Source organism: Bubalus kerabau, chromosome 6 (genome assembly GCF_029407905.1).
Source record: "Bubalus kerabau isolate K-KA32 ecotype Philippines breed swamp buffalo chromosome 6, PCC_UOA_SB_1v2, whole genome shotgun sequence".
NCBI lineage: Eukaryota > Metazoa > Chordata > Mammalia > Artiodactyla > Bovidae > Bubalus > Bubalus kerabau.
This window is the reverse complement of record NC_073629.1, coordinates 18607705-18624350: the sequence shown is the minus strand read 5'-3', so window position 1 is coordinate 18624350 and position 16646 is coordinate 18607705. Positions and strand designations below refer to the sequence as shown.

The window sequence follows — 16646 nt, the reverse complement described above, 5'->3', positions numbered from 1 at the left end:
GTGATATTCTTTGCTCTAAAATCTACTTTCAAGTCAATTTAGTCACTTCAACTTTCATTTTATATATATAAAATTTCATTTATTTATTTGCTTGCTTTTGGCTGTGCTGGGTCTTCGTGGCTGCAAGGGCTTTTTCTCTAGTTGTGGTGTGTGGGCTTCCCATTACGTGGACTTCTTTTTTTAGTTGAGGAGCCGGCTCTGAGGGGCACAAGCTCAGTAGTTGTGGCACATGGGCTCAATAGTTGTGGTTCCCGGGCTCTAGAGCTCAATGGTTGTGGCACAGTAGACTTAGTTGCACCTAGGCATGTGGGAGCTTTCTGGATCAGGGAGCAAATCCATGTCTTCTGCGTTGGCAGGATGATTCTTCACCACTTAGCCCCAGGGAGGCCTCAGCTTTCTTTTTACTGGTATAAACAAGGCATTTCTTTTTCTACCACTTCAGTTTTAACCTATTTGTATCTTTATATTTAAAATAAGTTCCTTGCAGATAATATATACTGTTGTTCTTTAGTCGCTAAGTCATGTCCACTCCTGCAACCCCATGGACTGTAGTCTGCTAGGCTCCTGTGTCCATGGGATTTCCCAAGCAAGAATACTGGAGTGGGTTACCATTTCCTTCTCCAGGGGATCTTCACAACCCAGGGATCAAATCCATATCTCCTGTGGCTCCTGCATTGGCCGGCGGATTCTTTACCCACTGAGCGACCAGGGAAGCCCAGATAATATATAAATAGGTCTTTTTTGTTCAACCTGACAATCTCTGTCTTTTAATCAGAGTTTAAATCTACTCTCTTGCTATTTGTTTTCTATGTCCCACATATATTCTATTTTCTTATGCCTTTGTTTTTCTTTTGCATGGAGTATTTTAAATAATCCCATCACATCTCCTTTGTTGATTTACACTCTATAACTCTGTGTGATTTGGTGGTTATGTTGTGTGTTGTGTTGCACAGATCCTTCACTTGGGATAGTTTATCTTCATATTACATCACTTGACTTACAGTCTCAGAACCTATGAACAATATCCTTTCATTTCTTTATTTCTGACCTATGTGCTTTGGTATGATCCAGTTTTCTTTAACATCTGTTAAAAACCTCAAAATAAATTTCTATCAAGTTTGCTTAGGTTTAAATAATAAGCAAAAGCCTTCTGTTTTTATCTAGGTAGAGTGCTATTTCTTCTTTTGTGTGCATCTTTAAATCCATTTTATATCACTCCTATTCATCCCAAGGGACTATCCGTAACATTCCTTAGAGTTCAGAGTCTGCTGGTGTTAAATTATTTCACCTTTGAAATGTCTGAAAAAGTATTTTATCATCATTCTATAAAGATATTTTACTGGATATAGAATTCCAATGTATACCTAGTTTCTCTTTCGGTGTATTTCCTCTGCCATTTTCTGGCTTGCCGCGTGACAAGTGAGCAATCTGCTTTTACTCTTTTTCCATCTGTAATATGATCTTCTTTGTGCAATGTGTCTGTTTTTCTGTGCCTGTTTTTGTGATTATTTTCTTTATCACCTGCTACAAGCAATTTTATTGTGATGCGATGATATAATTTGTTTCACATTTCTTGTGCTTGAGTTCATTAATATTTTCGTATCTGTATAGAGCCCCTCCACCGCAATTTTTAAATATTTTAGTAATTGCTTGTCTATTTCCTCTTTCTACTCCATCACAGGCACTTCAACTGTGTTTGTATTAGGTTTCTTGATATTTCCCCACAGCTCACTGAAGCTTTATTCTTTTCTCTTTTAAAATTGTCCTTTGGTGTTTCATTTTGGATAATTGCTAAGTGAGATAAGTCTGACAGAAAGACAATACTGAATTTTCTCACTTATATGTGAAAGCTAAAAAAAAATCATGGAGACAGAGTGGAGTGGTGGTTGCTAGGGACTGGGCGGGATGAGGGTAGGGGTATCAGAAGGTATTGTTCGGAGGGTATAAGCTCTGGAATTTAATGATATTTGAAAACTGCTAAGAGAGGAGATCTTAAATTACCACACACACAAATAAATGGTAATTATAAGATGGATACATTAACTAAGCTTATTGTAATTATTTTGTAATATATATGTTTATCAAAGTGTCACACTGTACACCTTAAACTTATATGATATATGTCAATTATATCTCAATAGAGCTGGAAAAAAAAAAGAGGAATCATTTCAGTGGCAGAAAACCTAGGAAGGGACAAATTGGGGAGACTCAAATGTGTCTTTAAAATTGTGTGCATACATGCTCAGTCGTGACCAACTCTTTGACACCCTTCTGTCCCTGGGATTCTCCTGGCAAGAATACTGGAGTGGGTTGCCATTGCCTCCTCCAGGGGATCTTCCCAACCCAGGGATTGAACCTGCATCTCCTGCATTGGCAGGCAGGTTCTTTATCACTGAGCCACCTAAGAAGCATCTTTAAAATCCTAATTTCCTCTCCTCTTCACACTAGATCAGTTGCTATTTGATTGGTTAAGCACTGGATGAAGGGGTTGAATTGCATTTAGGAGTCATGGACAAAAATCACAAACTATGTTTTTAAACTGATATCACGCAGCACAGCACAGAAGAGGTTGCTCCTTGAACTTCAGATTGGCTGAATGCTCCTCCTTCCCCACATAAAATCACACTATACTTACCCTGGCTTCAGCCCCTTTCCCCCTTCCTGCCTCCTGGGAAGGGGCACAGCACAACACCCCCCCCACCCTCCCAACCCCCCACATCCCCACACCCCGCCACCAGAAGGGCTGAGGCCGGCTTGGCTCTAATAGCTCCTAGTGCCTGCAGTAATGCCAGGACTGTCTCTCCTTGTCTCACCCCTAAATGCAGACTTCACTCTTTTGTTTGGCCTTATGGCCAGTTAGCTCCACCTGCTGCTTGGAACTACTTAGAGGCAAGGGTGGAGAATGGCTGGGGGCCCTGTATTGCCATGGAGGACCGGAGTGGAGGACTGAAGCATGAAGCACAGAAATACCACCAAAAAGAGTGAGGGCAGATGCTGGAGGAAAGATGGGTTTCTGGCTTTCCTCTCTAAAGCTTGAGACTATTAATGCAGAGGAAGAAATGTTTACAAAGTCAAATGATCACTAGTGCCAGGAAGAAGGAGAGACGACATGGAGAGGTGAAACTTTGGAATATTTCAATGTCATCCTTTTTCTTGTACAAAACTCCCTGAGTCTTCCATCTGGCCAGCAGCACAAACCCCAGAGTAGAGTCAAGGGCTGGATCTTCAAAAGAAAAGTCTGAAGGTTTCTAAGGTTTGGGGATTCATCCGTTCAGTTCAGTTCCTTCGCTCAGTCGTGTCTGACACTTTGTGACCCATAGACTGCAGCACGCCAGGCTTGCCTGTCCATCACCAAGTCCCAGAGCTTGCTCAAACTCATGTCCATCAAGTCAGTGATGCCATCCAACTATCTCATCCTCTGTCATCCCCTTCTCCTCACACCTTCAATTTTTCCCAGCTTCAGGGTCTTTTCCAATGAGTCAGGTCTTCACATCAGGTGGCCAAAGTATTGGAGTTTCAGCTCTAATTGGGGATTCATGGCAGAGATCTAAAATCATATACCTTTCAGAAAGCAAACTTAAAATAATCTGAGGCTAAGAGGAAAAGGGATAGGAGAGGGGATCTTATAATGCTTGAAGTTAAGCCAGAGTTGATTGAGTTTATCTGGATGTGAATGCATTAAGTTTCCTGTCATCAGGAACAGCGACTAGATATTACAGGTTACATTTATTTATGGGAAAACATATTTGCATCTTTTTGACATAAGTAGACATTACTTCAAGGAGTATTTATGTAAGTGACAGATATACTGGGAATGCTGAGAAACCATGTGCTAAATATGAGGCTTCCCAAGTGGCTCAGAGGTAAAAGAATCTGCCTGCCAATGCAGGACATGCAGGAGAAGCAGCTTTGATCCCTGGGTTGGGAGAACCCCCTAGAGGAGGAAATGACAACCCATACCAGTATTCTTGCCTGGAGAATCCTATGGACAGAGGACCATTGTGAGCTACAGTCCATAGGGTTGCAAAGAATTGAACATGACTGAGTGACTGAGCACTCACACACATGCAAAGTATGGTCCTGAGTATCAGGAAAGTCGAGGAACTAGTGCAGTCAAGAGCTCTCTTCTCATGAACTTATTTTCCTACTGAAGCAAGCACACAAATAAATACCATAAGTTCAAATGATGATGATCACTCTAATGAGATAAATAGCATGGTGGAGTGAGTGGTCTATTTTAGGCAGCATGGCTGGAGGAGCCGTCTCAGGGAAGTGACATTTCGAGTAGAAGTCTGAATGAGGTGCAGAATTAAGTCATGAAGTTACTTGCAGAAGAGCTCTACAGGAACAGAGACGAAGTGGAAAAGTCCCACGCTGGATCCAAGCTTCTACAGGCAGGAGCAAAGAGTGAGGAGATGAGGTTGAAATGAGCATGGGCTCGAGAGCAGTCAGGGTAGAGCTGACTTGACTTTGGTCAAGACTCATAGACTTTGGTCTGTCAGTGACAGCTTCCCGGCAAGGGAAGGGCAAAGTCATGAGCAAAGTTCAGAAGAAGCTGGAGGACAGGAATTAGCACTGGCTATTTTCCCATTTATCTGCTCCTCTTCCCTGTAAGATTTTTGGAAAATGCTTTCTATCCTCACTGCTCCTAAGCCCTCTCTTCTCATTTGCTCTTGGAATCACTGCATCTGGTTTTCGTCCTCACCACAGCCCTTGGCTACCTCTGTTAAGGTCATCAATGGATTCCATGTTGCCCAATCAAATAGGCATTCTCAGTTCTCATCTTTACAGCATTTTCCCCAGATGTTCATCCTTTCCAGTCAACAGTGTTTCTGCTCATCTTCCAGGATGCCCTATTCTCCCAGTGAATTTCTTACCTCACCACCTGCTCCTTCTCATTCTGTCCCAGTTTTTTGACTTGTTGCTTCTCATCTGACCCTTTGACACTGGAGTGATTCAGGGGATGGTCCTGGGACCTCTTCTATCTATATTCATTCCCTTGATGACTTAATCCTGGCTCATGACTTCACATGTCATTTATATGCTGATGATTTCCAAATGTATGTCTACAGCATGAAACTCCTTCTGAACTCTCCTTCTAGTATATCTCATCGCCTACTTGACAGTTCTACTTGGGTGTGTCTACTGGGCACCTCAAACAACATGTCTCAAAGCTCACTGTTGACTTTTCCCACAAAGCCAGCCCCTCCTGCGGTCTTCTCTGTCACTGTTAAATGGCAGCTCCATCCTTAAAGTCCTTCAGGCCAAGAACTTTTGAGTCATTGTTTGCTCTCCCTATACCTTGCATCTAATCTGTTAGGGAATCTCACTGATTCTATTATCAAGACATATCTATCATCTGACCACTTCTCCCTGCCTCTACTGTCTCCCTAGCTCTGGGCAGCTGCTCCATTACTGTGGCTGCCAGCTTCCAAGCTAGCCAGAGAGAACCTTTTAAAAGTAAGTCAGATGAAGCCACTCCTCTGGGCAGTACTCTGAAGAGGCTTCTCATCTCACTCACCATAAAAGCCCAAGTTGCTTCATGATTTCTCCCACTGCCCAGCATCACCCACTCCTCCACCCTCACCTCTTACAGCTCTTTCCCTCATCCATACATGCCCAGTTATACTGGCCTCCTTGCTGATTTCAGAACATGCCTCCTTGGGACATGGCCCCTGCTGTTCCTTCTCCCCTGCCTATCCTCACCCTGACCCCACTCCTTTGAGTTCTTGCTGTAGGCCTTTCCTGACTATTCCATTTAAAATACACAACATTGGACTTCCCTGGTTGCCCAGTGGTTAAGATTTTATGCTTCCCATGCACAAGGTATGAGTTTGATTCCTGGTTGGGGAACTAAGATCCCACATGGTATGCTGCACAGTCAAAAAAATTAAATAAAATATACAACATCCCATCCCATAGCACTCCCTAGACCTCTTTCCTACCTTCTTTTTTCTACATAGTATTTCTAACATGCTTTATATTCCAGGTATGTGGTTATGTCACTTGCCACCTTCTCTCCACGCACTGGAATGAAAGTTTTGGGAGGGTGGGGACTTTCACCTGTTTTATTCAAAGCTGTACCCCTAAACGCCTGGAACACAAGTACATGGGAAGCTCTCAATCAGCTCTGAATGATAAAAAAAATCAATAAGGCAGGAGGTGAAAAAGCATTCCAGCAGAGAGAATGGAATGTGCAAAGGCACAGAGGTGAGTAAAGGTGAACTCAGGAGATCCGGAGATCTGGACCTGGCCGGGCCCTGCTGCTGACCCCCTGTGTGACCCCTGCCCTCTGTCCCCTCTCTAGACTGTGTCATCCTTCATGTGATACAAGTCAGGGTTGCATTTGATGACTGTGAAGTCTCCTCCAATGCCAGGTTTCTCAGCTGTGTTCCTAAGCTGGGGAGAGAGGAGGTTTAGGGGTGCCTGGGGCCTGAGGCCCCTCGGAGGAAGACTGCTGGAGGCTGGACCACAGGGTAGAGAGAGGGTGAAGCTACAGCCATGCACGCAAAGACTTGCCTGTAAGAGGAAGCTCTGTGCCGGGGACCAGCCCCGGCTGATCCAGGGTATTCGAAGGAGAGACGGCGTAGGCGAGGGTCAGGGAACAACTGCTTAATTACACTTTAATTAAGGATACAAAGAGTAATAGAATAAGGATAGCTCAGTGAGGAAATTCAGTGGAGAAAAGCGGCTGAAATAAGGATAGCTCAGTAGGAAAATTCAGTGGAGAAAAGAAGCTGAGTGGCTTGGTTTACGCGGAAAATCAATATAACCCGTGACACAAGGTTAGCTCTGACCACGGAGGCCGCAGGCGCCCTCTCGAATAGCGGAAGGTGCCCCACCTTAGACACCTTCTCGAGTGGGTCTTAGAAGCCCAGGCAAATAAATGGTCGCAGAGGACATCCGCGCTCCAGATGGACACTCAGCTGGAAGTTAAAGAGAAGAATGACATGGGGAGACCAAATTTCAGTGAACAAGCCCCGCACTTTATTTTCCAAAGTAGTTTTTATACCTTAAGTTATGCATAGAGGATAATGGGGGAAGGGGTAGAGTCATGCAGCAAGCCAGGCTTTTTTCCTGTAAACTTATCATATGCAAAAGTTCAGGTGATAGACATCATCTTCTGGCCAGGAGGCCTGTTAACATTTTAAGAAACTTATCTTTCTCTAAAGGTGATTATTCCAAAGTCAGGCGCCAGCCTTCCAAAAAGCATTGGACAAAGCTGCATTTTACATTTCTATACACCCATTATATCAATCAATACACTGCCAAGGACACAGTAGGTAAGGAGTATGGAGACTTAGCAGCAAACATTGGCCCAACAAGTGAAAAACCCTTCACCAATACAATTTCTAATCAATCTTTTAACTACTCAAAGGAATCTGTGTTTAGGCACTTTAGAACATCTCCTGCCTCTCACAGTTGGGAGGCTCTGAACAATCACATGTGGCCGGAAAAACCCATTCAGGCAGGCTAGAGGATTTCCAAAGGAGTTTGTAGGTTGAAACACTGTCACATCCAGGAATTATTAACTGGAGCTGTAAGCTAACTCTCTTTTCAGAGAGAGGTAGTGGGGGACAGCCCCCCGTAAAGTCAGAGGTGTAGGTGAAAGCACAAAGCAGAAAGTAGGCAGACTCTGGTTTTGGGGGTAGATGCTCGAGAATTTCCAGGGGGACTCCTGAGGCTCGATCCCGCCTTTGCGTATGCCGAGCCTCCTTCCTCATGACCTTTGTCATGGGCGGAGTGCCTCACGCTGGCTCCCGGCAGTGATAGAATTCCAGTTGAGCTATTCCAGATCCTCACTCAATATGCAATATGCCGGGTCCCGGCAGCTCTGGGCTCACCTTTCTCCCCCAAAGCCTTCTGACCTCCTTCTCCCCCTCATGTACCAACCCCCCATCCCACTCCAAGCAGGCTTTCTAGTAAAACCTGAGTGGCAGGAAAATAACTTTTCAGCCACTCTCCAGCAATTTCCAGCTCACCTGTCTTCTTTGCAGCTCTCCAGTCCTCCTCTGTCACATTTGGACTCTACCGCTCCAGTATGTCCCATATCTATGGGACTTAATGGGCATCTCTGCCTTCTCTGGTGGAGGGGCTGGCCTGGGAGCAGACACACCCAGACTTGCTCCACTTGCTGACTGGAGAACCCCTGTTCTGAGTCCCAGCTGCTTGCCTGTGAAGTGTAAAGGGTTAAATGAAATGGTAGATGAGGCTTGTTTAGCACCATGTCTGGTAAACAGCAGGCTTTGTAGGTGTCTTTGCCTTTGTATCTCCTTTGGCCACCACCCCCCAGCCCATCCAGCCGGGAGACTCACAGCTCTGCCTGTTCACATCTGCATCCATGCACACAGACCAGTTAATTGTGGGCTCACATGTCACAGCATTGAATTGCACCCATCGCTCAGTTTCTGTACCCCTCTTCCCATCAGATGGGAGTTTCCTGGGAGCAGGAGTCATGTCTCCCTAATCCGGGTTTTCTGAAATCAGAGGTGGTATCTCCCTCTCAGACTGGGAGGTTAGGGTGATAGCCAAAGTCCTCCCCAGTACCCTGGCCCAGCTGGGATTCTAGAGGCCAGGACTCACCCTGACTCTGTCTTGCTTAATGCAGATAGTAAGCAGGGAGGCACGTTTTAGAAAGGAAGGAATGAAGAGGCACAGTTTCACACTCTGCACCAGATCAATCCATGTGGAGGCCTGGAACAACTGGACAGCTTCATGGCAAGCAGTCCACAAATACTGAGAATAGATGAGGTTAGAAATGGCCCATGCTGAGGCTGCTCAGAGGGGTCTGAGCAGGACCCCAGCAAGGCAGTGTGGGCTACTGACTCCTCTTGGTGAAAGCCTCTCATCCAAAATCAGATGATGCTAATCCTCTGTATGGAACTCTGCAGTGGCTTTTTCTATTGCCCAGATTTCACACACACACACACACACACACACACGTACATGCATGGACTCCACATGGATCTGAGTGGCCTCTGCAACCACATTCAGGAGTAACCTCAAGAGCAATTAGTCCTCTACAGAAGCAGCTGATGCAGGGTCAGGTGTCCCCCAGCATCCTCTAATTAATAGAGGGGAAAGAGGATGGGGAATGATAAACCAAGAGGTCAGCTGAGTCCCAGGAGCACCCTCACCTCCTCTGACTTGTTTGACCATGGACGACATTTCTGGGGGAGTCTGCACAGCTAGACTAGGTCCCACTCTCCTTCTCATTCTGCACCTGCCTCCTCTCTCCTTTGTGAAATCCCTCCCCTATTCCCTCCAGCTCAGGCCCACCACCCTTTCTGTCTGCCCTCTAGTGAGATGTGTCCCTCCCATTGCTGCCTTCCACTCCTTGCACACATCCCTGTGAAGGCTTTGCCCCCTCTGGTTCTTTACCAGTCAGCCCCCATTCTGTGCAGCTGGCAGAGCCCTTTCTATCGTCTCTGGCTCCCTGACTGCCTGTGCACTCCTCACTCTATTGCCAGGATTCCTTTGTCCACATCAAAGCTAGATCCAAACCACTACCTATTTTCTGCCCACACAACCTCCAGGCCCCTTCGTGGACTGTCATGCTCCTGGAATGCAAACCCATTTGGATTCCTCAGTGAGCCTACCACGTGAAAAAACAATCAGTCCATGTGGAGCCTCCTGAGTGCACAAGGGAAAGATGTCATGGGCTGAGCAGGAGCGCTGCCAGAGGCCCACAGCAGGCAGACTAGAGGGAGGAGTCAATGGGACACCAGGATCCCTGGTTTCTCGCCCCACTTCACTCCACGCAGTGTGTGACTTTGGGGTTTCAGATTTCTCATTGGCAAAATGAAAAAGGGAAACCCTGCGTTATTAAGACTCTGTGTATAGGCAGGTAGCACACTGCAGTCTGTCAGCTAACGTTGCCATGACTCCCAACAGGAAACCAGTTTCTGAGCACCATCTATGTGCTAACCACAGATATCACCCCACCAAATCCTCCCAGAAGTCAAAGGAGGTGCAAATACCCATTTAAAAAATATATAATCACACACATTTATTAAAAATTTGCAAATAATATCTGCATGTTCTAGTTTATTTTATAGTTAACAAATTCATATTTTAAATGTTACCACAGTTAGTTCCTCATTCAGTTCAGTTCAGCCACTCAGTCATGTCCAGCTCTTTTTGACCCCATCGACTGCAGCATGCCAGGCCTCCCTGCCCATGACCAACTCCTGGAGTCTACTCAAACACAGGTCCATTTAGTCGGTGATGCCATCCATCCATCTCATCCTCTGTTGTCCCCTCTTCTTCCTCCCGCCTTCAATCTTTCCCAGCATCAGGGTCTTTTCCAGTGAGTCAGTTCTTCGCATCAGGTGGCTAAAGTACTGGAGTTTCAGCTTCAGCATCAGTCCTTCCAATGAATATTCAGGACTGATTTCCTTTAGAATGGACTGGTTGGATCTCCTTGCTGTCCAAGGGACTCTCAAGGGACTCTTCTCCAATGCCACAGTTCAAAAGCATCAATTCTTTGGCGCTCAGTTTTCTTTATAGCCCAATTCTCACATCCATACATGACTACTGGAAGAACCAGAGCTTTGATTAGGTGGGCCTTTGTTGGAAAAGTAATGTCTCTGCTTTTTAATATGCTGTCTAGGTTGGTCATAGCTTTTCTTCCAAGGAGTAAGCGTCTTTTAATTTCATGGCTGCAGCCACCATCTGCAGTGATTTTGGAGACCAAAAAAATAAAGTCTATCACTGTTTCCATTGTTTCCCCATCTATTTGCCATGAAGTGATGGGACCAGATGCCATGATCTTAGTTTTCTGAATGTTGAGCTTTAAGCCAACTTTTGCACTCTCCTCTTTCACTTTCATCAAGAGGCTCTTTAGTTCTTCTTTGCTTTCTGCCATAAGGGTGGTGTCATCTGCATATCTGAGGTTATTGGTATTTCTCCCAGCAGTCTTGATTCCAGCTTATTTCATCCAGCCCAGCATTTCTCATGGCGTATTCTGCATATAAGTTAAATAAGCATGGCAACAATATATAGCCTTGATGTACTCCTTTCCCAATTTAGAACCAGTCTGTTGTTCCATGTCCAGTTCTAAATGTTGCTTCTTGACCTGCATACAGATTTCTCAGGAGGCAGGTAAGGTGTTCTGGTATTCCTATCTCTTGAAGAATTTTCCACAGTTTGTTGTGATCCACACAGTCAAAGGCTTTAGTGTAGTCAATAAAGCAGAAATAGATGCTTTTCTGTAACTCTTTTGCTTTTTCGATGATCCATCGGATGTTGGCAATTTGATCTCTGGTTCCTCTGCCTTTTATAAATCCAGCTTGAACATCTGGAAGCTCACATTTCACGTACTGTTGAAGCCTGGCTTGGAGAATTTTGAGCATTACTTTGCTAGCATGCGAGATGAGTGCAATTGTGCAGTAGTTTGAGCATTCTTTGGCATTACCTTTCTTTGGGATTGGAATGAAAACTGATCTTTTCCAGTTCCTCATATGTGAAATTAATTTTCAAAAATAATTTAATCTTTTCATATTCTATCTTACCTTCAAATGGAAAATTTTTTCTTCCAATTTTTGCTATTAAAATAGAGCTGGGGTGAATATGTTTTACAGATTTTCTCCCTCTTTCTGGGCATTTCATTGGTATGGATGAGAAATTACTAGGTTAAAAATAGTATAAAGAAAGGAGTATAAAAAATAAATTTTTATAGACAAAGAAACTGAGGGTCATGGAGGAAAAGCAGCTCATTCAGATAACAAGAGGTTCACTGGGATTTAAACCCAGGTCCATCCGACTGCAAAGCCAACAGAACATCAACAATCCTAGGGGTTGGATGAGGCTAATATACATCAGTGCCAGCCAGGAGGGCTTCCCTGGTGGCTCAGATGATAAAGAATCTGTCTGCAATGGGGGAGACCCAGGTTCAGTCCCTGGGTTGGGAGATCTCCCAGAGAAGGGAATGGCAACCCACTCCAGTATTCTTGCCTGGAAAATTCCATAAACAGAGGAGCTTGGCAGGCCCCAGTTCATGGGCTCTCAAAGAGTCAGACACGACTGATGGACTAACATACAAATACACATATACCAGCCAAGAAGTAGAGCTTTCTGTTCCCAGAACAAATGAGGGTCATCCTTAGGGCATTTTGATTGAATCTGAACCAAAGAAGACTGGTCCTTCCTCCAGGAAGCCCAGAACTGATCACATGGGGGTCATCCCGTAGATGGCTGAGTCACACTCAGAAGATGTCCCAGGTTATCTAGTGTAGCCTGTTACCTCTATCAGATGCTCAGGCACCTGGGAAGGCAGCCTGGTGGGGTAGAGAGCCCGCTGGACAGAGATCAGCATGTGAGAGCTCTACTCAGCTGTACTGCAGACCCTCTGTAGGGCCTTGGGCTTCTCATGTTCTCTCTTCAGACTTCACTGCCCACTTGTCACAAGACGGCACTGTCCCTAGTGGAGGGGACTGGGAAGTGCCAGGAATTTCCTGGGCACACTGGCCAGGCCCTCCCCATGCATTCTCCAGCTCCCACCACTGCTCCCAGCTCAGAGAGGCTGCTGTAATCAGGTGCAGGCAATCAGCTACCAAGGATGTGGTTTCCCAGGGAGCCCATGAGGAGGGCATCCTGCAAGTTGGAGGAGAGGGCACCAAAAAGCTCCTTTTCTCTGCTCCTGATCAACTTTCATGCCTTTGCTCCTCTCACTGCACCAGGAGCAGAGCTGTGTCTGCCTCTCCACAGTGATCAGATTCACAAGCAAGAAATTGGAAACTAGCCACCTCACAGGTCAAGGAGGAGAGGCCAGAGGAAGATAGAAGGGGAGCACCAGGGTACATCAAACAGGCTAACCCAGGAGCCTGGAGAGGAAGACTCAGCCTCTTGGCCCTTTCTTGGTCTTCTCTCTCTTCCTGGAGCAGCAGATGGACACAAAAGGCAAATGAGGAGCAGAGGCCAGTTTTCAGGAGGCACCATGGACAAGGGCAGTGAGGACTGTGGGCCTGTGGGAAGGTGACCGGTACAGGTTGTGGCCTGTGGGAAGATGTGGGCAACAGTGCCCTGGGCAGAGGAGAAGGCCTCAGGGGATGGAGAAGATGTTCGCGGCCTCAGAGGATGGGGGTTTTGCCTCTTTGGGAGACATCTTAGGCGTGGCTACCCTAGATGAGAACGTGAGACCTGGTCCAAGTCAACGCTCCAGGACCATCTCCCATCGCCCCATCCCACCAACTTACAAAGAGTTATCATCATAACCCTCCTCCCTGGCCCCCAGGGCAGTGAAGTACGTGACCCATTCATCCTGCCCCCACAGCTAAGCAACAGTTCAAGAAGGATGTATCACTCAGAAAGAGAAATGAGCCAGTTTCTGGCTCTGCAAGAGAAAGAGCCAGGGCCTCCTTGGGCTGGGTTCAGGGCCTCTGTATGTGTCATGGGATATGAGCTCATTCCCATGACAGTGGGCGGGTGCTAGACAGTTACCTGGCCTCTTGATTTGGGCCCTGGGGCCCCGTGGGATTGCTCACGCAGACACCAAGAGAATCTCCTCCGTGTGCATGCCTGTCTGTGCCCCAGATGGGGCAATCTGAGGGCAGAGCATAGGGCCTCTGAGCCCCATGGGCTGGGGCTGGGGCTCCTCCAATCCTTTCCCTGAGTATACACATACACACACATACACACACATACACACACACCCTCAACTCCATGCTTCACCCTCCTCACCACACCCTGGCTCTGCCCAGTGGCCAAAGGCTCACACACTGTCTTCCCCCAAAGCTTTCATTATGCTGTGAATCAGAGGGCGGGAAGTAGATCTGGCAGATTCTAGTCCATGGAAACCCATAAGACCGGTGTGACTTCCTGGATCAGGGTCTGCTGCCCTGGTACTGACAGTCATGAGCTGGGGAGAGGCAGATTCCTCCCCTGTGAGGTCAGCTGCAAAGCACAAGGCATGGGTGCCCCTTTGTGAGGGTGCTGGCTTAGTTCTGCATGGGGGAAAGAGAGGGGGTTGGGGGCGGGGTGCAAAGGGCTTGCCCTGCCCCAGAAGATGGTCGGCCCTGTGCTAATGGGAAATGACGTGAGGTCCCAAGTGAGACTCAGGGGCCACAGAGGGCACGAGCTGAGGGTATATTCCAGAAACAGGAGTCCTTCCATCTGTCTTTTCAGACTAAGCCCCAGGAGCATGACAAAATTAGCTCATAAATAGATCTATTGGGGGCTTGGAGGGAGATGCCTGTGAGACACCATAGATAAATCAGAACTTCTCAAAATTAGCCCCAGAAATGAGTATTTTCCTTGATTTTATTTTTTCTTTTATGATTAGGTTGTGAAGGAGAGAGATTAGATGATGTCCATAAAATAAGCTGTTAAAGAGAAAGGCAAGTCACAATTCGATTTTGTTTATATGCACACATGCATGACACTAAAATGCACTGTTCCTTCATTCTTTCCACTGATATTTATAGGGTACTGGTTATATTTGATGGTTAGGACAGGTTCTGGGGACATAGTGGAAAACGCACCAGGCAAAACTCCTGCCTTTTACAGCTTATTTTTCAATGGGAGATTTGGAAAATAAACAAGTGAACAAATGCAAATAAAGCAGCCCTCAGTTGTTATAAGTGAAATGCAGCAAATCGGGGGATAACCCTTTAGATGGTGTCCCAGGGGAGTCCCTCTGGCAGGCTCCAGCATTAACTGTGAAACTGAAAGACACAAAGAGTTAGGGACCCTGGGAGGCCCCAGAGGTGGGGAGCACTGGGCTTGTCTTAGTAACTGAGGACTCTCAGTGAGGATCTTTGAACACTTGGTAGGGAGTTTACATTTTATTCCAGGAGGCTTAGGTCACCATTGTTGCCGGTGACGGACAAGCCAGCTCTAACCCCTACCCTGAAAATTTGCTTAAGCTGCGTTCAGAAAGTAGTTTAGAGAAAGTAGTGGATGATCTAGTTTTGGTCTTTATGTGAGAGTGTTTGTGTGTGTGTGTGTGCATGCGTGCACACACGCTCAGTTACTCAGTCATGTCTGGATCTTTGTGACCACACTGTCTATAGCCCGCCAGGCTCCTCTGTCTATGGAGTTATTAAAGGCAAGAATACTGGAGTGTGTTGCCATTTCCTACTCCATGGGATCTTCCTGACCCAAGAATTGAACCATGTCTCTTGTGTCTCATTCATTGGCAGGCAGATTCTTTACCACTAGCACCACTTGGAAAGTCCCCTTAATCTTGATCATGAATTTCCCCAAAACATTGTATGAGATGTTTGTTTTCATCACTGTAAAAAATAATCCTTATTATTTTATATATTATAGATTTAATGCCTGTTTTCTTGCCTAAACTGGTCCACGCTTTGGAGTTTTTGTGAGCTTGGCATTCTTGGGAACTTCTGTAACTACAGTCCTCAGCATAGGGCCTGGGTAGCCCCTGACACACGGCAGGAGACTCCTGCAAGCCTTCTGCTTAACCTTTCCAACCCTAAAGTTGCCAGACTGAACCCTTCCCCATCCCAGGACAGAGTACTTCTACACAGAATGAAGTTATAGATATGTCTTGAGAGCAGATAGGTTGTGGGTTAGTGGCCAAGAGAATCTCCCAAGAGCTCTGTTTCTTCATGAAGAGTGGTACTCCCACCTTTAACATGTCTCCAGGCTGGACATCCCAGAAAGACATATAATTTTCTCTTCTGTGCCCTTGGAATTGAATCCCTCAGCCTAATAAGGAGGATAAACCCATTTTACAGGTAAAGAAACTGAGATTCAGAAGAAAAGTTTGGCTGAGGCCAACAAAAAAAAAAAAAAAGGAAAGGGGGCCAGTTTCCCAAGATGCCTCCCTCACCTCCCTGTGCCAAGGTGATGAGCCTCATGGGGGTGACTGAACTCCCAGAGCCCACTGGCCAGGCAGGAGCTGTGTGTCTCTGTGAAAAGGGCCCCTTAGGGGTTTTCTGATTAAGGTGCCTATGATGAGTCAGGAAGGGGCTAGAGGAAGTTGACCAACTGGAGTGGTGAAACCAGTCCATCTCCTTCAACTTGGGAAGGAGGCCAGGCTGGGGAACGGTATAAAGGGCACCTCAGCCCCTGCTCAGCTCAGCACTCCACTAGAAGCCTCTCCAGCTGGCCCCACTGTGAGTCTGGTAAGTGTTTGCTGGTAGAACCAGCCTTGGGACCTGGGGCCTCCCACAGGCCAGAACGTGGCTGGGGGTGGCCAGCCTGAGGGGGTGCAGGGGTCACTCGTGTGCAGGATTCAATTGGACCACTGTCCTTCTGGGGGAGCTCAGGTCACTGTGCTGAGGGCTAGGTGCATGGCTGGGAAACAGAACAGACAGCAATCCCCTCCTGCATCATATTTTCTTGGGGCTGTATTTTCAAGTGTGGGGGACAGGGAGGAGAGAAGAGTAAGATAGGGATGCAGGGGAAATATGGTCAGATTCTCTCCTAAAACTGCTTGATTTGGGCTCACTATGTTTTTTGTCTTCTCTAAAGGGGAACAGGATCTGGGGACACACTTGTAATTTTTAGCTGTGCTCCAAAAGGGAGACATGCTGAATTGGGAACACTTTCTATTTGGAGAACCCAGGCAGAGCAGGGGTAGGGAAACCCAGTTTAGAAGTAGGAGACTTGAAACAATCAGCTCCAGCTCTTAGCAACCTTCCAGCCCCCTCCCTCCCACCACCACCAGCCAAAGTTCAGAA

General features: G+C 46.5%; 1 protein-coding gene across 2 annotated transcripts in view; it reads left to right on the top strand.

Moving 5' to 3' along the window:
* SPRR4 (small proline rich protein 4) overlaps positions 1 to 16646 on the top strand; it is a 132348-nt gene that overhangs the window by 44977 nt on the left and 70725 nt on the right. The window lies entirely within an intron of this gene.